This window comes from Euphorbia lathyris, chromosome 6, assembly GCF_963576675.1.
Source record: "Euphorbia lathyris chromosome 6, ddEupLath1.1, whole genome shotgun sequence".
In the NCBI taxonomy this organism is placed as follows: Eukaryota; Viridiplantae; Streptophyta; class Magnoliopsida; order Malpighiales; family Euphorbiaceae; genus Euphorbia; species Euphorbia lathyris.
Genome location: NC_088915.1, coordinates 79827907 through 79849659, shown reverse-complemented (window position 1 = coordinate 79849659; position 21753 = coordinate 79827907). Strand labels below are relative to the sequence as shown.

Below are 21753 nucleotides of genomic sequence, written 5' to 3'. Positions count from 1 at the left end.
TTTATTACTACAAGCGTATACCGTGCACTTGCGGAAATCGTTCAACAAGTTTTTGGCGCCGTTGCCGGGAAATCGTTCAACAAGATTTTGTTAACAAGTTTTTGGCGCCGTTGCCGGGGAACGCCAAATTTTTTGACAAAATCTTAAATTTTTCGTGTTTTATTACGAATTTAGGTTTATTCATACTTATTCAAACTTTTATATTTTATTTATTTTCAATTACTAACATATTTATTTTTCAAATTCTGTTTTGTAGATAGTTTCGGTTCGTGCAAAATTTCAAGTTCATGCGCAATTCTCGAAGTCCAGACACGTCACCAGATCCTATTGACCCAGAAATTGAAAGAACTCTTAAAAAGAACAAGAAAGAAAAGAAAAAGAAAAAGAAAACCCCAATAAAAACTAAAATTACCGAGCCAGAAGTTATGGTCACACTTATGGATTACGCTAGGCCAGGAGTGGCCGGTGTAACAAACAGTATAGTTAGACCTCAAATTAATGCACATCATTTTGAAATTAAGCCTGTGTTGCTTAATATGTTGCAAAATAATGTAATGTTTTACGGGTTACCTAACGAAAATCCTAATACCCATATGACAAATTTCTTAGAAATTTGTGACACTTTTAAAATTACTGATGTAACTGCAGAAGCAATAAAACTTCGCCTTTTTCCTTTTACTTTGAAGGATCGAGCCAAAGAATGGTTAACTTCTATGCCAGCCGCATCAATTGAGACTTGGGAGCAATTAGCCCAAGCATTTTTATCAAAAAATTTTCCTTTAGCAAAAACCGCAAGAGTCATTAAAGAGTTAACATCTTTTTCTCAAAATGATAATGAAACTCTTTATGAGTCTTGGGAACGTTTTAAAGAACTTCAACGTTTATGCCCACACCACCAATTGCCCGCTGAACTTTTAATGCGAACATTTTATAATGGACTAAATCCTACAACTAGAGGTTCATTGGACGCTATGTCTGGAGGGTTATTTATGAAGAAAACATCTACCCAAGCAAGAGAACTTTTGGAGGAAATGGCAATCAACAGCTGTATGTGGCCCACGGAACGTGGACACGTACCATTAGCGAAACCATCATCCTCAACAACATCATCAGTTAAAGGTATAGTGAATCTTGATCCAGTAGCGATGTTGCAAGCCCAATTTTCTGCCTTATCGCACAAAATTGATAGGTTTATGGCACCGTGTGATTCTAATGGTAAGCCAATCCAAAAAGATGTGGATTACGAAGGTATGAGTGAAATTGAACAGGTAAATTTTGTCCAAGGGCAAAACCAAAATAATAACCCTTATTCCAATACATATAATCCTGGATGGAGAAATCATCCTAACTTTAACTAGAGAGATAATAATAATGCTAATGCTAATCAAAATCGTACTACTAATTATCAAAATCAATCCAGAGATACGATTATCACTTTATCTTCTAAAATCGAAAAAATTATTGATGCTATGAGCGGAAAAATAAGTAATCACGATGATGGTTTTAAACGGATCGAGAATAAATTCGATCAGCTTATTAAAAACCAATCATCTAGCATCCATAATTTGGAGATTCAAATTGGACAACTCGCTAAATCAATTCCATCCCGCAAAGAGGGAAGTCTTCCAAGCCATACGGAAGAAAATCCGAAAGAGCATGTTAAGGCTATCACTCTTTGTTCAGGAAAAAATTACTTAGGCCCGGAAATGTCCGAAAATTCGACCTTACCTGGAACTGATTTACCGAAGCCCAAAGAAGATACATTAAAACAAAAAGATGCACAAATTGACTCTAGTACAAAACTTTTGTACCCAAACCACCTTTTCCACACAAAGTCCGCAATAAGGACTATGACAAACAACTTTTAACATTTTTAGACAAACTTAAGAATTTGCATATTAATTTAACGTTTATGGATGCGATACACAAATTCCCAATTATGGTAAATTCCTCAAAGATTTAATTTCTAAGAAAATCAGTTGGGAAGGAATTTCATCCATTTCGCTAACTGAAGATTGCAGTTCGATTGTGTCAAGTAATTTGCCCACAAAACTCAAGGATCCCGAATGTTTTACCATTCCATGTAAATTGGGAGATATTGAATTTCCCAGTTGTCTCTGTGATTTAGGAGCAAGCATTAACTTGATGCCATTATCTATTTTTAATAAGTTAGGCTTAGAAGAAGACATCAAACGTACCAATATGGTTTTGCAATTAGCGGATCAAACCACTAAAAGACCATACAGTATAATTGAAGATGTTTTAGTTAAAGTTGACAAATTTATTTTTCCTACCGATTTCGTTATTTTAGATTTTGCTTATGACGTAAATTGTCCGTTAATCTTTGGTAGACCATTCATGAACACGGGACGTGCTCTAGTTGATGTGTCGGAAGGGAAAGTAGTTTTAAGAATAGGCGATGATAAGATTGAGTTTGATATGAATCAAGCGATGAAATATCCTATGGAGGATTTCGCTTGTATGAAACTTGATTTAATTCAAGAATGTGTAAATGACATTGTTCAAAAACAAGAAATAATAGAACCTATAATGAGTGAGGAACTAGAAGATAAGGACCCAGAACCTTTGATTCGAGAGATGGACCAGTTCCGCCTTCAACTATAGTTCCACCTAAATTAGAACTTAAAGAATTACCAAGTCATTTGATGTACGCTTTCTTAGGCGAAGCCGATTCTCTACCTATTATTATCTCTAACAAATTAACACAAGTCCAAGAAGAGAAATTGAAAGAAGTTGTTAGAAATAGGATAGGAAGTATGGGTTGGCAAATTTCAGACTTAAAAGGTATTAATCCGAGCATCGTAATGCATAGAATTCACTTAGAAGAAGATAAGCCACCTAAAGCGGATAGGCAAAGACGCCTAAATCCGAATATGAAAGAAGTAGTAAAAAATGAGATTACTAAACTTCTGGACAATGGAATCATCTACCCTATCTCGGATAGTGAATGGGTTAGTCCAATCCATTGTGTACCTAAAAAGGGAGGCATAACTGTTGTAAGGAATGAAGAAGGTGAATTAATACCTACATGAACCACCACTGGTTGAAGGGTTTGTATAGATTATAGAAATTTAAATAAAGCAACTAGGAAAGATCATTTTCCTCTTCCTTTCATTGATCAAATGATCGAAAGGATAGCTGGTCACGCTTTCTACTGTTTTTTAGATGGTTACTCCGGATTCTTTCAAATATACATTTACCCGGATGACCAAGATAAAACAACCTTCACATGTCCTTACGGAACATTTGCATACAGGAGAATGCCCTTTGGTCTATGTAACGCACCTGCAACATTTCAACGTTGTATGACTGCAATTTTTAATGATTTCATTGAAGATATCATGGAAGTTTTTATGGACGATTTTTCAGTTTATGGAGATTCTTTTGATTCGTGCCTAGAAAACATGGATAAAGTTTTGTCTAGGTGTGAAGAAACAAATTTGGTATTAAACTGGGAAAAATGTCATTTCATGGTTGACGAAGGAATTGTTTTAGGTCACAAAATATCTGAAAAAGGATTAGAAGTAGATAGAGCAAAAACCTCTGTAATAGAGAAACTACCCCCTCCAACTACTGTTAAGGGAGTAAGATCATTTTTAGGACATGCCGGTTTTTACAGAAGATTTATCAAGAATTTTTCTGTAATTTCCAAACCACTCACTAATCTACTCATGAAAGATTCTACCTTTGATTTTAATGAAGATTGCGTTAAAGCTTTCGAAACATTAAAAACAGCTTTAGTCAGTGCACCTGTTATTGCTAAACCCGATTGGGATTTACCATTTGAAATTATGTGTGATGCAAGTGATTTAGCTGTCACATGTGTTTTAGGACAAAGGAAGGGTAAGAAACTTCATGTCATTTATTATGCAAGTCACACACTTTCCGGTGCACAATTAAACTACACCACAACTGAGAAAGAAATGTTAGCTGTAGTTTTTGCATGTGATAAGTTTAGGTCATACTTGTTAGGTTCGAAAGTTATTATTTACATTGATCATGCAGCATTAAGATATTTATTTGCTAAAAAGGATGCAAAACCACGTCTAATTAGATGGGTTTTATTGTTACAAGAATTGCATATAGAAATAAAAGACAAAAAGGGAGTAGAAAACCTTGTCGCCGATCATCTATCGAGACTTGAAGATGAGAACGGTCCCATAGGTGAAACTAACGGTATACGAGATGATTTCCCTGATGAACATCTCTATCAAATGAAAAGCGTCATGTCACCCTGGTATGCAGATATTGCTAATTATCTTGCAACCAATATTGTTCCAGAAGGATTAAATTTCCAACAAAAGAAGAAATTTTTCTTCGACATTAAACAGTATTTTTGGGAAGATCCTTTTTTGTTCAAAACTTGTGGTGACGGGATAATTAGGAGATGCGTTGGTGAAAATGAATTTGAATCCATAATGTCGGAATGCCATTCTAGCTCTTATGGAGGACATAATGGAGCTACCAAAACAGCAGCTAGAATATTTGAATGTAGTTTCTTTTGGCCTACGATGTTTAAAGACGTCCGTTCGTTTATTACTCATTATGATAAGTGCCAAAGAACAGGAAATCTAGGGAAGAAAGATGAGATGCCCCTCACAACCATATTAGAAGTTGAAATCTTCGATATGTGGGGAATAGATTTCATGGGACCTTTTCCTCCTTCTTTTGGTAAAACTTACATATTAGTTGCCGTTGATTATGTTTCAAAGTGGGTTGAAGCAATTGCAACCCCGACGAGCGATTCTAAATTTGTCGTTAATTTTCTTGACGATATATTTTGTAGATTTGGTTGTCCAAAAGTCATCGTTAGTGATGGTGGTGCTCATTTTATAAACCGAAGTTTTGAAACGCTTATGAAAAAATATGGAGTACGCCATACCATCCTTAGTCAAATGGTCAGGCGGAGATATCAAATAGAGAACTCAAATGGATTCTAGAGAAAACAGTTTCATCCTCAAGAAAAGATTGGTCTTGTAAACTAAATAATGCATTATGGGCATACCGTACTGCATTTAAAACACCAATAGGAATGACCCCATATCGCTTAGTGTATGGAAAGGCATGTCATTTACCTGTCGAATTAGAACATAAAGCCTATTGGGCTATTAGGGAACTTAACTTTGATTTATGACAAGCAGGTAAGAAACGTTTGCTCGATTTAAATGAGTTAGATGAGTTACGCCATCTATCTTACGAAAATGCTAAAATTTATAAAGAAAAAGTGAAAAAATGGCACGATGCCAAAATTAAAGTCAAACACTTTAATGTTGGGGATAAAATGCTGTTATTTAATTCACGACTTCGTTTATTTCCAGGAAAACTTAAGTCCAGATGGATAGGACCATATTTAGTCGTCAAAACATTCGATTATGGTTCTTTAGAACTGGAAGGTCCAAACGGAATTCGTTTCAAAGTTAATGGTAATCGATGTAAAATCTATTACGAAAATATTTCACAACTAGAAATTTTGTTCGTAACAATATTTTCTGACGTATAAATCACTCAGTTTTTCGATCACAGTTTATTTTGTTTTATTTCTTTTTATATTTTTGTTCATTTTATTTTATTTTATTTTTCAAATGCAAATTTTTGTGATTAGATGCCTTTATGTTATGATTTATATGCACAAAATATGTTTATTTCGTGCTTTTAGAATTAATTTTAGGAAATTAGAGTGAAATTGAAGTTTTAGGCAATTCTCTGCCGAGAATTCTATTTTTCAGATTTGTCCAAATAGGTTAGATTTTCTCTGAACTGAGAATTATAAATTCTCTACCGTGAATCAGGATATGGCTTACGACGCCTGATTTCCGTAAGGAAATCAGCGTGTCGCGACCACGGCTTTGCTATTCTCGGTCGTGACACGCGAAGTTCCTGCACACTCAGGTCTGAATCAACCTAAACCTTTCAACAAACCTCTTGACAACTGAAACCTTAAGTTTCTTCATTCCCGAAAGGTGTCATTTTATACATTTTCATGATTAAAACAACACCTCTTTTCATCTAAAACTCTTATAAATTAGTCCTAGAGGATTCAAGTTCTGTTACAATTCTTTTCATCTTTATCAGAACTCTGATTTCTTCAAAACACCATTGTTTATTTTAGTAACAGAAACTTTGTTTTCCTTCAAACCAACACCATGCCTACCAAATACAAACCTTCAAGGCACAATGCTGCCTCAAGCAACAAACGCCCAGACTTATCCAAGCGATATGGGGCGCCTTTTCCTATCTTCAATCATGATGAAGGTAGGCGTTATTGGAATCACCGTTACAAATTCTTCACTGGAATGTTGTATAGGGATGAATTTCTTAACAGCCAATTAGGCATTACTGATGACATGAGCCGCTATATGGAACGCCTAGGGTGGACAAAATTCACCCAAATGCGATTTCCAATAATAGGCGACTGGATACTCGAATTATTCTGTACCGTGCGTTTCACTAATAAACGACAAGTACGTCTCAGTTTTCGTCGAGAAGGCGAAATCTTTACTTTCGGTTATCCCGAGTTGCATGCTTGGTTTGGTTTTCCCCCGAAGGATACAATCAAACGTCATCCTGGACGAGACATGACATCCTCGGACATTTGGAGAATGCTCACTGGATTCTGGCGATTCAATTCAAAACTCGCCTATAATCACTCTTTTCGCTCCAACTCCATACTGTATCTGCACAAATTCCTGTGTCATAGTTTATTCGGTCGCACATTCAGTAGTGTGGTCCGTGACACAGATCTTTATGTCCTTGGAGATATATTCCAGGGAAATGCAGTAGATTCTTCAAAGATTCTGATGGAGGGTCTTGTCGCCGCTTCTCGATCCAAGGATAAGAAGATTGGGTTCAACAATATAATCTGTGGAATAATTCTCGGTACAAAGGGTACCATTGATGTTCCCTGGAGTGATGATGAATTCTTCCCGACAATTGACTATGAGTTTCTCGAGCACGAAGGACTTGTAAAACGTGTCTTTCGAGTAGGGCCTGACTTTCTGTCTGCACCGGAACGTGAAACTTTCGTGCAGTTTCAAATTGATCGTATTAAGGCCAGAAATATCCCACTTGATAGGGATGAGTATATAGAATAGTTTAGGCTTATAATTTTTCTTTTTGTGCATATTTTGTGTGTTTTTGTATTATTTGGTTTCATTCTTTGTTTTTATAATTTTTATTCAATAAAGTTCTATTTTATTTTAGTTCATTTATTAATTTTACAAAGGTTAGATATATGTTTGATTACATTTCTTATATAATCATGGTTAAATCTATATAAAATCTATAATATTGAACAAATCATGGTTTTCTTAATTAACACATATATTCACACTTAATCCAATTTTCACAAACTTCATTCATTGAGTTTACAACATTAATTCATTCAATTGACTAAATTCCTATAATTAATATATATTTATATGCACTTATTATGCACTTAATATGATTCTCTTAACTTATATGCATCAATGACATTTAAGTTTCATTCATTATTCATAAACCAATTTATTACACTTTAATTCAATTTATTAAGGTTAAACCTTTGGTTTTCCTTGCAATTAATGTCATTTATTTTAGTTTTTAAGTGCAGTGACACTTTATATTAAGTTCAGGAACCATATCATCAATAAAATTGCACAAACCATGTCAATAGGCACCCAAATAGGCCATTTTGACCAATTCTCTACTGAGAATTAATAATTCTCGGTATGATCAGCAAACATGGACGAATTTCAGGAGGAAAATTCTCCGAAAATCGCGTGTTGCGGCCACGGCTTTGCTAATGATGCGGTTTGGCAAACTCTTTCGGACCAAGACTATTTTAATTCCAAGAACACTTCAAGCAAGTTGATTAAGGACAATTGTGTGTTTTTCTTTCACAAATTTTTGAGTTTCTCCTTGTTTGGGCGTGTTGAGAGTTCAAAGGTCCAGGTTCGGGATTTGTATGTTTTGGATAGCTTGTTTAAAGGTTTGAGGATTGATAGCATTGGCATGATGTTCGATAATTTGTTCCGAGCTTCGAGGGCTACTACCATTCAGATCCCTCTTTGTAATTTTATCACCGCTATTATGTTGGGAGCTCGGGGTGAATTGGCTGATTTTGACATGTCCACCTACCGTGGGTATGTTCCACTTTTGGATATCTCAGCTCTTGAGCGAGCTCATTTATTGCTTCCACAAGGTTCCCCCGTCTTTATTTCGTATGCCTCCCGTATTGCCCACCTTCGTGGCACTATGGGTGGTGGCGCTTCAAGTTCTCAATTTGCAGGTACCGAAGGCGGCGGAGAGGCGGTAGGAGAGGACAATGAACCCCAAGCTCAACCACAACCCCAAGCACCTCAAGCGGATGATCCGGTGGATTTGCGGAGGATTTTGAACCAAATCAATTCCAACAATCGTCAAATGAACTTAAGAATTGATGATTTGGTAGAAAATAATATGGTGATGAATGACAACCTCAATCTTTTGAGGCGTGAGCATAGATCGACTCGGCATCGGATGCTTTCCTTTTTCTGACGCCGCAATGTGGAGATTTCACCTACACCTCCGGATTCCCCGCCTCAAGCATAGGTTGTTTTCTTTCATTTTATTTATTTTTATCTTGTTATAATTTCGTACAATTTTAATTTTCATATGTTTGGTACATTTTCTATTTTTAATTTTATGTTGAATGTTTAATTTCCTATAATTTTAATATTTGTTTCGTATGCCTTATTTCGTATTTAAGTTTTTATGTTTTCTCACTTTTTGCACCAATGAGGATATGGTCCAATTTAAGTGTGGGAGGAGACATACATATATCAATTTCTATACGTATACGAATAAATGCAACGAAGGTATTATTTTGCAAAACAAATAAATGCAACGAATAATTTTAAGTGAATGCAACACATTTTCATATGTTTATAAATTAACCATAAGTTAATATGATTATTTGTTTAGGTTATCATTATTGTTAGAAATAATATTTCTATACGGGTACTATTTTTCAAAAAAAATTCACAAATCTCCGATACGATTTTAAGTTAAAATTGTCTCGAGTGAATGTATTTAAGTAATAAATTCTTTATTTTCAATCTCTATTTTATATCATGCAATTCATGATACAATAAATCTTATTTTAAGTTTTCAATTAGATTAGCATTAAATTGAATTAACAATTTTTTTTAGCTCGGTTTGATTTCGTCTTACATTAACACCAATTGAAGTTTTTAAGGAAACTTTAGTCATAATACATGTTGAATTTTAAGTCAATATAGGATGAATGTGTTATCTTTCTTTTTCCCAATTTACAATTATATTTCATATTAATTAATCAATTAGTTGAATTCTTAACTTTTGGCCACGATTGAGACCAACCTTATCACAATCGAGATATGAAAGGGAAGAAAATTAAGTACCGTTTACTTTTGGCCACGGTTGCGACCACCCTTATCACAATCGAGGTATGGAAGGAACGTTTAAAGCAAAAAAAAACGTGTTTAAGTTTAAAGTAACGATTGCGTCCACCCATGGCATAGTCGGTACCTCTTAAGCAAACACCAAGCAATAAAATACGTATAAAGTTACGATCAAGATCACCCTTATCTCGGACGTAACTAAGTAAATAATTAATCCTAAGTACTTATTCATTTAAAATATCTCATATACTCTCTCTGGTCCATAATAGAAGTCTTTCTAGAGAGTCTTTTTTGTTCCACAATACATGACATTTTGCTTAAATCTATGCACATTAATTTCCTTTTACCAAATATACCCCTATTTAAGTTGACTTTTTTTATCTTGGGAATAGATAAAGTTACTAGTGGGTGCAATTATTATAAGGGTAACAAAGTCTTTTACTTAAAATTAATTGCATTTCTTAATTAGTGTGCATTAACCTTAAAAGACTTCTATTGTGGACCGGAGGGAGTATTAGTTTAGGTTTGGGAAAGAAATTTTATGCTTTGAAATGCCTTGAGACGAAAGACTCAATAACATGCGTGCTTATATCGTCCCGAATGCTTCAATTCAAAATTGGAAATACAAGACGAATGATATATCGTATATTATAATAAGTTAGTTTGATATTTTACGTATAAATTTGCCATGCGAAGTTAGTCTTTTCGGCTTAACTAATTTAAAAGGTAATACAGAGATATATGTTTTATTTTCATAAAGAGATTAGTTAGAGAATAAATTCAATGAAATTTTGCTCGGGACTAGAAAAAGATTAAGTGTGGAGATTTGTTAAGCCCAAAATATACCTAAAATATCATCAATAATTACATCAATATTGCTACGAATTTATGCTATTTATAACTGTTTAGGAAGCTTTTACTCTCGAATATGTTTCTTTCTTGTAAGGTACATAAATATTTGGTAAAATCCAAATAGGAACGAAAAGAGCTCGAATACAGAAGAAAAACCCTACAAAAGGAGTCGAAGACGACAGAAATTAATAACGCCAAATCGAGGACGCGAACGAAAGCAGAAGAACCAAAAAACGTTCCGTGCCGCGACCGCGGCCCCCAAATTCACGGTCGCGACACGCGTTCCCCAGCTTCTCCTTCCTTTGTTTGAAGACCAATTGATGCTCCCCCATTCTCGGTACGAGCAGGAGTTTTTGGAGGCATAGTTACACACTTTCGTTTTCGACGAAACGCGATCGTTCGGGTGGATAAAGACGTCCTTTCGTAGCGGACACGATCCTTCACAACGGACACGACACTTCATTCAAGACTTTCAACATCTATAAATAAAGAGTTGATGGAGAGTTGAAGATATGTAGAAAAAAAGAGATTAGTATAGAATCTATGCAGAAATTCCGAATCAAGTGATTCAGAAGTTAGATTTCGATTCTGTTCAAAAGCAATATGCTGTACACACATTGTTTATTCAATAATAACAAGTTTAGCAGCGTTTAGACATTGTTCCAGTTTAGTTTTCATTTTGGTAGTAGACCGACCCAGTCTCTATTACGAAGATTCAACGAGAAGATTGAGTAGAGGATCCGCCCCTGAGCCTGACAAACTCTAACGAAACCCAAGGAAAGGATTGATCAACCCGTTCACTTGCAAGTCGACAAATGTTTCCATGCTCCATGTTCTCTGTAAACGTGTATCAATTTATATTTCATCTAATAAAGTCCATTCTATTCGATAGATTTTTATGCAGCACTTATGGTAACCAATCCACTAAAGTGACTGCTGGTGTTTTCATTAAAACGTATTTAATCCAAAATCTTTACAAGGAAACTTTGTTGAACACTTAGGCAAATTATTATCTCGAAAGAGTTTTAATTTGATTAAGGGCAACTATCCCGAAAGGGTTTTGTCATGTTCAAAGCCAATTAATTAGAGGTTCCGTCATTTATTTCATCTTTATAATTCATACAAAGTTTAAAGTTGTTTTCTTTGCTTAATGCAAACAAATACATTTGTTTACTTTTCTAAAAAGTACTAAAAGTTCCTATCTTGCAAATTCATTCTTAAATCAGAATATTTTCTAACGTTTTCATAATCTAACCTAATTCTCATTCTAGCAATTTCAAAACCAAAATCGATTAAACGATTTTCCCATATTATAAACCTTAAAGTAAATTTAACCGATTGTAAATAAGTTTTGTTAAAAAAACGTTCCCTGTGGGATCGATATCTTTTATTACTACAAGCGTATACCGTGCACTTGCGGAAATCGTTCAACACTTGATCCGGGATGAGAGGGGCGATGGATTACAGACTTTTCAGTGAATATTGGTATATGTACTGTGACCGTTGTCGAGCTTTGGGGGCTGTATTTTGGCTTGCAAGTTGCATGGAGCAAAAGGTTTCATCGTATCATAGTGGAGTTGGTTTCTCAAGTTGTCTTAAACTTTATGCTGAGTGCAGTCCCTATTCACCATCCCTGATATTGGCTTATTGGAAAGTGTCAAAAATTACGTGATATTGGATCTTGTCTTTTGTCCACACCTACGGAGAGGGGAATCGTGCTGCGGACAAGTTGGCGAACTTTACAAGGGCTATGTCTTTAGGCAGTCATGTGTTTGATGCACCTCATGCAGGCCTTCAGAATATCCTGTGTGATGATCAAATAGGAGTTACTCTGAGTCGGGTTGTGTAGCATGTTTTTCCTCTTTCTCCTTTTGGGCTTCTGCCTTCTACCGCACCAAAAAAAATAGATTGTGGTGAACTATAATATTACTTATGGACTTTATTTTTTACTTGTTTGAGTTATTTTAATAATATTATTGAAATGCTATTGGTTACACATTTTTAAGAATATATATTACAAATACATATGATTTGTTCTTGTCCACCCGAGTAACGTCTAACATTTTTACAACCTTGCTAGTATTTAATATTTTTTAAAATTTTGCCCATATCTTGCAAAAAAATTGAACGAACCGATTTGACTGTTACTTGACTGTCAAATAAAACTTTTCAAGCAAGATTTTGTATTAATAACATAATAAATATTTTAGCAATTTTATTTTTGTGATTAATCAATACATAACCGATTTAGTTGTTGATATTTATGCATTTTAATTAACTATGTTAGTAATACAATGATGCGGGGCATCTTTCCCTAGGATCGGGTCCGGACGAGGGAAGTCGGAGGAAGAATCTAGCATGAGCAAAAAGCGAGCAAGGAGGCCAAATTGCGCCACATAACATGTGGGGCACACTCCGCGTGGGTTATTACACGCTCCGCGTACTTGAGAGTTTGATCCAAAGAGAAGTCCAGGAGGTCATCTACGCAGGGCTTGGATCGGGCACGCTCCGCGTAGAGTTAAAACACGCTCCGCGTGTAAGAAGAAATGATCCAGAGAAGAGTTCAGCAGCCATGGCACGCCCCACGTAGAATTAGGCACTCCCCGTGTGCCTTCAGTTTAAAAGCCTACGCTCCACGTAGATTTGGGCATGCTCCGCGTAGAATGGGTACTGATCCGGAGAAGAGCTCAACAGCCAACCCACGCCCCGCGTGCCTTCAGCTTAAGGAACTTGCTCCTTACTCCAGCTTCCTCCTTATTTACAATCCTGCCACTCCCTATTTACACCTTTGCCACTCCCTTATTACAACCATGCCACTCCCTATTTACCATCCATGCCACCCCTTTATATGTCACCCATTTACCCCTTATCTTTATGTTAGTTGGCTATGTAATTTATCCTTTATGTAATTAGGCAATTAGGGTTTTTGAGATGATATAAATTCATCTCTTTCTCATTGTAATAGTTAACTTTTTATCAATCAAATATAATTCTTCTTCAAGAAGCTTTGTTAAGGTTCTACCTTCAACAATGGGGATTTTATTATTCCTATGGATTTAGTCCATGAAATTGGAATTCACTCCTTCTAGTTTAGCTAGAGAAGAACATCTTTGTTAGTTTACGATTAAAACTAACACGTCACGAATTCAGTGAAATCCACGCTGAATCAGTTGGTATCAGAGCCGATCGTTTTCCTTGAACGGAGACTTCTTTCGACAATGATTCAACCGAGTTATTCACATGCCTTAAAGGAATGTCTTGAAGCCGAGATAATGGAGATGAAGCTCCAATATGTTGAGATGATAAGAAAGACAAGAGAGAACTTGGAGCAAGAAGAGATGGAAAGACTCCAAAGGAGAACCCGAAGTAGCCGGAGGCGACAACGTCGAGCCCAATGGAAAAGAGATGGAGAAACCACTATTGCACCTCCTAAAGATTCATCCCAAATCTGTCCCATTTTACACAAGGAGGAGGTAAATCCAAAGATTTCAAATCTTGATGTGGAAGTTATGGGTATGCCTATTATTAGTGATGATTTGGTTGTTTGTGATGTTGAAGTAGATTTAAGTTCTCATTGTGGATTTATTGTTAATGAAATTGTTGATGAGGATTTAAATGCATGTGTGAATGAGGAGGAGTGGGGATTGAGAGGTGGAAGTTTTGAGGAAACCCATGTTGAGAAGGGTACTCCCCAAGTGTTTTATGAAATGCCCCTTAGGCATAGCTACATATGTATGCTTAAGGACATTAAGGATATTTGTCTTCAAGAGGGTGAGAAGGAGTTTGGGCTTATTAATCTCTTTAAGGAGAAAGATGAAATTAGTTTATGTGTGGAGATTGATGGCTATGGAGATGGGAGAGATGTTGGTGGTTCTACCATATTGGGTTGTAGCATGTCTTTTGAGTCGGGCGACTTGGCACGTGAATTAGTCGGTTCAAATTATGAAGAGGAGTGGGAGGAAGCGAAAGGTCGTGGGAAAAGACGGATCGTGGATGAAGATGGAAATGAATTTGAATACAACCATGAAGAAGAGTAGTTAGAAGAGGAGATTGATGAAGAGGAGAACCAATCCGAGAATGAGCTAGTAAGACATGAGGAGTGTGATTATTATGAAGGCGAATTCGAGGATGAGGTTGAAGAGAGAGAGCACGCTTCCGAAGATGAAATATGTGAAGATGGTGAACTTTGTCATAGTGCATATGAGTTTGATTATGATAAAGATGATAGAGTTTACCATGGGGAGAATGAACGTCGACGTATTGAGTGGGACCAATGTGGGACCGCTTATGAGGAAGACGGAGATGGGGTCTACTATGATGAGAGTGAGCGTCGGTGTGTTGAGTGGGATCGACATGGGGCTCCGTATGAAGATGATGAGTGTAGATTCCATTGTGATGATGAATTAGAGGATGTTGAACAGAACTACCATGAAGATATCTATGAGTATGATGGAGGTAGGTTCCATCGTGATGATGAGTTGGGAAATGTAGAGTGGAACCGAAATGAAGATGCTTATGATGAAGAAGAAAATCGGTTCCAAGATGAAGATGAGTGGAGAAGTGTTGAGTGGAGCCATGTTGAAGACACCTATGAAGTTGGTGATGATGGCAATGAGCATAATGTATATTTGGTGACAAGGGTGTCAATGCCTAGTGAAGAGGAGCATAGCCAACGTTATCGATTATTTAGAACTCGATGCTTAGTTCTTGAGAAGAAGTGTGAGATGGTGATCGATGGAGGAAGCCAAGTGAATATCATTAGTCGGTCCGCCATGAGCAAGTTTGGGTTGGTTCCCGAGCCACATCCTAGACCTTACCGCCTTGGTTGGGTCAACGAGGTGGAAAAGCTTCAAGTTACTCATTTGGTGTAAAGTTCCTTTCACTATTGGAGCTTATGGGGATGAAGTTATGTGTGATGTTGTAGAGATGGGTGCTTGTGATGTGCTACTTGGTAGGCCATGGCAATTTGATTATGATGCCTCACATGCGGTAAGAAGCAACACCTACACCATACGCAAAGGCGGAATCCGATATGTCCTTACACCTTTGAAGAGTTCTCCTAGTAAGAAAGAGGAGACCACTATGGAAGATTGTCCAACTCGGGCGTTGAATGTGAATGGGTGCAACGGTGGAACGGGTGAGACATTGAATCATCTTAGCTTGGGTTCCATGGATGAGTTAGCTAGCCACTCTCCTAGTGAAGTCAAATCCAAGGATGAGAATGAGGTTGAGAAGGAGGGTAGCAAAGTTGGAAGTGAGGAAGTAGAGCCGATGTTCAAGGGTGACAAGCACGTGTCTTTCAATGAGCCACCTAAAGGGCTTTCTAAAGGGCTTCCACCTTTGAGGAAGCTACCACGAGACATAGCATGGCATCCAGGAGATAGTGCACCTAGATCTACATATGGTGAGTTGAGCTTTAGAGAGGAGGATGAAGGCTGCTCTACGAAGCCTATTGATAGCACCGAGATGCCTAGCACATGCCACGTGCAAAAGAGTCGAGTCACTCATTGGGTAAAATCTGAACTTATTCTTTTGTGCTTTATTGAAGTATATGTGTTGGAAGCTTGGTTGTGTATGTTGGGGGAGAACCTTTCCTATGAGGAGCCCATGAGGGGTGATCTTGTCACGAGGAATGGGAGTTTTATGTTGAGGGAGGATCTTTCCTATGATGAGTCCATGAGAGGTGATCTTATTATGAGGAGTGTGAGCTTCATGTTGAGGGAGAACATTCCCTATGGTGAGCCCATGAGAGATGATCTTGTTGTGAGGAATGTGGACTCTATGTTAAGTGAGAGCCTTCCCTATGATAAGCCTATGAGAGGCAAGCTTGTTGTGAGGGATGTGAACTTTATGTTGAGGGAGAACATTTCCTATGATGGGACTATGAGGGTTGATCTTATTGTGGGCTTTGGTGATTGTTTGTTGAGGGGGAATGGCTTCCCGGGGAATATAGAGGAGATGGAAGGAAGTCAAGACTTGGTAGATTCAGAATTCACTAGTGTGTGCCTTATTGACTTGTATGTGTGTGGGTATATGTTGTGCTTATTGAGGAAGCATCAACCTTATGTGGAGTCAATGAGAAGCAAGCTTATGATGAAGAGAGTGGGGTTTATGAAGTCTTTGATGAATGAGGATAGCCGCCCGAGAGATTTTGAGAAGGATGAAGAAATTCTAGACTTGGGGATTGATGGTCAAGTTAGTAACGTGGCAAGTCTTGAAGTTCCGAGATTGTTAACCCAAGGTGAGGGAGGAGCTACTAGGTGTGTGCTTGGGTTCACTATAATGTGGTTTGACAAATGTCGTCGAGATATTCCGTTTGATGTGGGCCATGGGCAAGGAGAGATTGAGCATGGTAGCCGAGTTAGTGGAACGAATGATAGCAAAGTCCGGGCATATTCAACTCAAAGTCATGTTTGGGTTGTGAAGGGTATACAAGGGATCACTCTAATTGGGGTTGATGTATGGCGCCGGTACATGCCTTTTGAGGTCGGCTATGAGCAAATGGAGGTTGAGCCTAGCATCTGGGTTGATGGCGTGAGGTATATAGAGGTCCGGGCATATTCGGCTCAAAGCCATATTGGGGTTTTGAAGAGCATGTGTGGGATTGAGCCTAATTGGGTTGATACATGTCATCGGGACCTTCCATTTGAGGTAGGCCAAGAGCGGAAGAAGATTGTGTTGAATCCTCAAGTTCGTGGTGGGGAGATCAAGAGGATCTATGGGTGGTCCGTGCAACCAAATGAGGGATGTTGGAAGAACATCCAAGCAGTTATGGGGAAGTGGTTTGATAAACTTCACCAAGACATACTATTAGATGTTGGTAGAGCATCCGAGATTGGTGGAGATTGGGAGATGAGTACCACGAAAAATGAAGTCCGGGGTGAGGCACTTGTGGAGATATGGGGAAAAGCTCATGAGGAGAAGGTGAGTCCGGCAATATGTGGAGTGGACTTCTTGAATTCATTTCGAACAACACCTTGGTTCGATTTGAGGACTTAGGTTCATTCACAATGAACACGTCTCATCAATATGTGGCAAGCAACTTGGGGTCAAGTTCTTTTTAAGAGAGAGTGTATGATGCGGGGCATCTTTCCCTAGGATCGGGTCCGGACGAGGGAAGTCGGAGGAAGAATCTAGCACGAGCAACAAGCGAGCAAGGAGGCCAAACTGTGCCACATAACATGTGGGGCACGCTCCACATGGGTTATTACACGCTCAACATACATGAGGGTTTGATCCAAAGAGAAGTCCAGGAGGTCATATACGCAGGGCTTGGATCGGGCACGCTCCGCGTAGAGTTAAAACACGCTCCGCGTGTAAGAAGAAATGATCCAGAGAAGAGTTCAGCAGCCAACGCACGCCCCGTGTAGAATTAGGCACGCCCCGCGTGCCTTTAGTTTAAAAGCCTACGCTCCGCGTAGAATGGATACTGATCCGGAGAAGAGCTCAACAGCCAACCCATGCCCCGCGTGCCTTCAGCTTAAGGAACTTGCTCCTTACTCCAGCTTCCTCCTTATTTACAATCCTGCCACTCTCTATTTACACCTTTGCCACTCCCTTATTACAACCATGCCACTCCCTATTTACCATCCATGCCACCCTTTTATATTTCACTCATTTACCCCTTATCTTTATGTTTTAATTGGCTATGTAATTTACCCTTTATGTAATTAGGCAATTAGGGTTTTTGAGATGATATAAATTCATCTCTTTCTCATTGTAATAGTTAACTTTTTATCAATCTAATCTAATTCTTCTTCAAGAAGCTTTGTTAAGGCTCTACTTTCAACAATGAGGATTTTATTATTCATATGGATTTAGTCCATGAAATTGGGATTCACTCCTTCTAGTTTAGCTAGAGAAGAACATCTTTGTTAGTTTACAATTAAAACTAACACGTCACGAATTCAGTGAAATCCACGCTGCATCATACAATAAATATTTTAAACATAATTAATATTGAGAATATCCGATATAACAGTTAAATGATATGTCAAATAACGATAAATCTGTTTGTTCGGATTTTTCTATATATATATATATATATATATATATATATATAGGAGAGGGCTCTTGTGAGAACCCTTTCTTAGGTGAGAACACTCCTTAGGTGAGAACCACTCAAAACTACGTAGTTTTGAGTGTAAAAATTAATAAAAAACACTAATGATGCTGAGGTTCGAACCTTGGACACTTCAACTACACTCCACACTCCTTACCACTAAGTCATTTTCTTTTCTTGTGTATTATGTTGCGCACTGCTTAATATACCAATGCCCTTGTAGCTTCTATTGTTTTTTTTTTGTAGAAAATAGTCTCTATTGTTTAATATTTAATGCATGCACTTTTTTTTTTGGTAAGAAGGGATTTGATGCATGCACTTATATTGATTAAATGTACATAATAATAAATTATTAATAGGAAAAAAAGAAATTTGCATAATAATGAATTATTAATAGAAAGAAAATGTCCATAATAATGAATTATTAATAGAAAAAAATCCAAAAACATGCTCCAATTTCTTATTTATTTAATTCCTTTATATTTTTTTGTAATTTATGTTATATAAGAAAATAAATTTTTTAAAACATACGTTAGAACATATATTTTAACTTTTAAAACACGAACTATGAAGTTTAGAACGTACGACATATTTTTTAGAACATACGTTATGTTTTTTAGAACATGTGTTATGTTTTTTCGAACATGAGTTATAAATTATATTATAGAACAAATGAAAAAACGATCCAGATATCTACTGATTTTTTAGAACATTATACTTAATTTTTAGAACACAAACTATATATTTTTTAAAACATACGTTATAACATATATTTTAACTTTTAAAACACGAACTATGAAGTTAGAACGTACGACATATTTTTTAGAACATACGTTATGTTTTTTAGAACACGTGTTATGTTTTTTCGAACCTGAGTTATAAACTATATTATAGAACAAGTGAAAAAACGATCCAGATATCTACTGCTTTTTTTAGAAAATTATACTTAATTTTTGGAACACAAACTATAAACTTTAGAACATATGTTATGTTTTTTAGAACATACATTATGTTATTTAGAATGTGAGTTTTTTTTGAACAAAAAAAATAGCCCATATATTTACTATTTTTTAAAAACATTAGCTTAATTTTTAGAACACAAATTATAAAGTTTAGAACATATGTAACAATATTTAGAACATCATCCTTAACAATTTAAAACATAAATTACAAAAATATAGATGAATTAAATAAATAAGAAATTAGAACATGTTCTTGGTTTTTTTTTCTATTAATAATTAATTATTATGCACATTTGTTTTTTCTATTAATAATTATTATTCGAATTTAATCAATATTAATAAGTCAGATAATGATTGATTGTGTCAGTGCATGATGATTAGATTTCCGAAATATATAACAAGGCCTCCTCTTTCTTTCTCTTTCCTATTCAAGGAATGCTTACCGAAAAAGTCTGCTTATTGCTTGGTCTTCTTTGGCAGCGCATGCATCAAATATTAAACAATAGAAGCTACAAGGGCATTGGTATATTAATCAGCGCGCGACAAAATACACAAGAAAAGTAATTGTCTCAGTAATAAGCAATGTGGAGTGTAGGTGAGGAGACCAAAGTTCGAACCCCAGTAGCATCAACATTTTTTTTATTAAATTTTACACTCAAAACTACGTAGTTTTATGTGGTTCCCACCTAAAGAGTGTTCTCACCTAAAGGAGGGTTCTCATTTGATCCTTTTATATATATATATATATATATATATATATATATATATATATATATATATATATATATATATTCTTGAGGAAGTTGTAACTATTTTTATGAGTTGTAAAAAAACGAATTTCCTTTTATATCATGAGTGTAATTAGAATAACCAATTAAAAGCATTCAGAAAACTTTAATTGAAAAAAAAAAAAAAAAACTAGTCTCAATTGAGTAACAAAATAATTATATAAAAAAAAAAGGTGCAATTAGAGTGATTATATTTATGTTGAAAAATGTTGTGTGGGTCCGACTGCACGTATTTTTTTTAATGAAGATTACTGCCACGTGACCCCAGGTTGCTTTTAAAGATGGACCTGGACCACAATCTTCTGTATCCAAATATATGTCGAGTAGCTGTGTTTTGTCATCTCTTACACCTCAATATTACATCACCATGACGTCATTTTTATATATATATGAATATGTACATATTTATTAGAGGTGGCAAAATGACACACGACCCGATTACACGACACAGATTTTTAGCGTTTGTGTTGAGCTTAATAGGTAATGGGTCATTTTTGGGTTGACACGAAACTGACACGCTAATTTTTGGGTTGGGTTAGTGTTGATATGTGAATCCGAAAACGACACGAAATGACACGGATATTGAAAATTATTGTTATATTCTCTCATGTTTTTTTATGTCACTTTATTAATAAAGATAATAAAATTATAATTATTAATTGAAAATATTGATTTGAATTTCCTATATTGTTATAAACACATTACATGACCCTCTAACATGATATTATCGAACTTTTCGATAATTTTTGTTAATATACTAATCTAAAAATGATATAAAATGTTTAAAAACAGTACCATATCTTTTTATATTTTTAAGAGTTATTATTAATATACATGCATAATAAAATTACATGTAACCCGAAAACACGACACGAAATCGACACTAACCCGAACAGGTTAACACGACTTTGACAGGAAAGTTTTTGGGTTGGATTTGGGTTTACTCTTTTTGACACGAACCCGAAATGACACGACACGAACACGACTCGAACACGACTCGAACACGATAATTGTTAGGTCTAATATTTATCCGTCTACACATATACCATTAATATCTCCAATATATAATACCATCTCTAAAAATAATATAAATAATATAAATAATTGATTTTTAGTGATGTGAGAAATAATAAATATATATTAGCTCAAATAATATGGTTTATATTCACTTCTTATTTATTATTTTTAGACCTAATATATCACTAGCTTTCTGAATTTGTTCAGAATAGTAGATTGACTCTCTAAACTTTGCAAGTGTCTAATTAGTTTCCTAAACCTGCTTATTTCGTATCACCAGCTTCCTAAACTTGTCCATAAAAGTAGATTAGCTCCTTAAACTTTGCAAGTGTCTCACCAACTCCTCAAACTTGCTTATTCTATAACAAATAAATATAAAAACTATAATACTAACTCTCAATCCTCATCCATTCAATTTCTCAAACCTGCAACACTAACTCTTATAATAGGTTGAAAGGTAGGAGAAGCGAAAAAATTACATCTCGAATAGATGAAGACGTATTTTAAGAATTTAGGTTTAATAAGTTTTTATATTTAGTTATTATAGAATAAGCAAGTTTAGGGAGTTGGTGAGACACTTCCAAAAGTTCAGGGAGCTAATCTATTTTTATGGATAAGTTTAGGGAGCTGGTGATACGAAATAAGCAAGTTTA

General features: G+C 36.0%; 1 non-coding gene across 1 annotated transcript; it reads right to left on the bottom strand.

Annotated features, from left to right (window-relative positions):
- Nucleotides 1-794: 794 nt before the first annotated feature.
- Nucleotides 795-901, bottom strand: LOC136234399 (small nucleolar RNA R71). Its single transcript, XR_010691283.1, has one exon. It is a non-coding gene; the product is annotated as a small nucleolar RNA R71 (small nucleolar RNA).
- Between the last annotated feature and the right edge of the window lie 20852 nt (nucleotides 902-21753).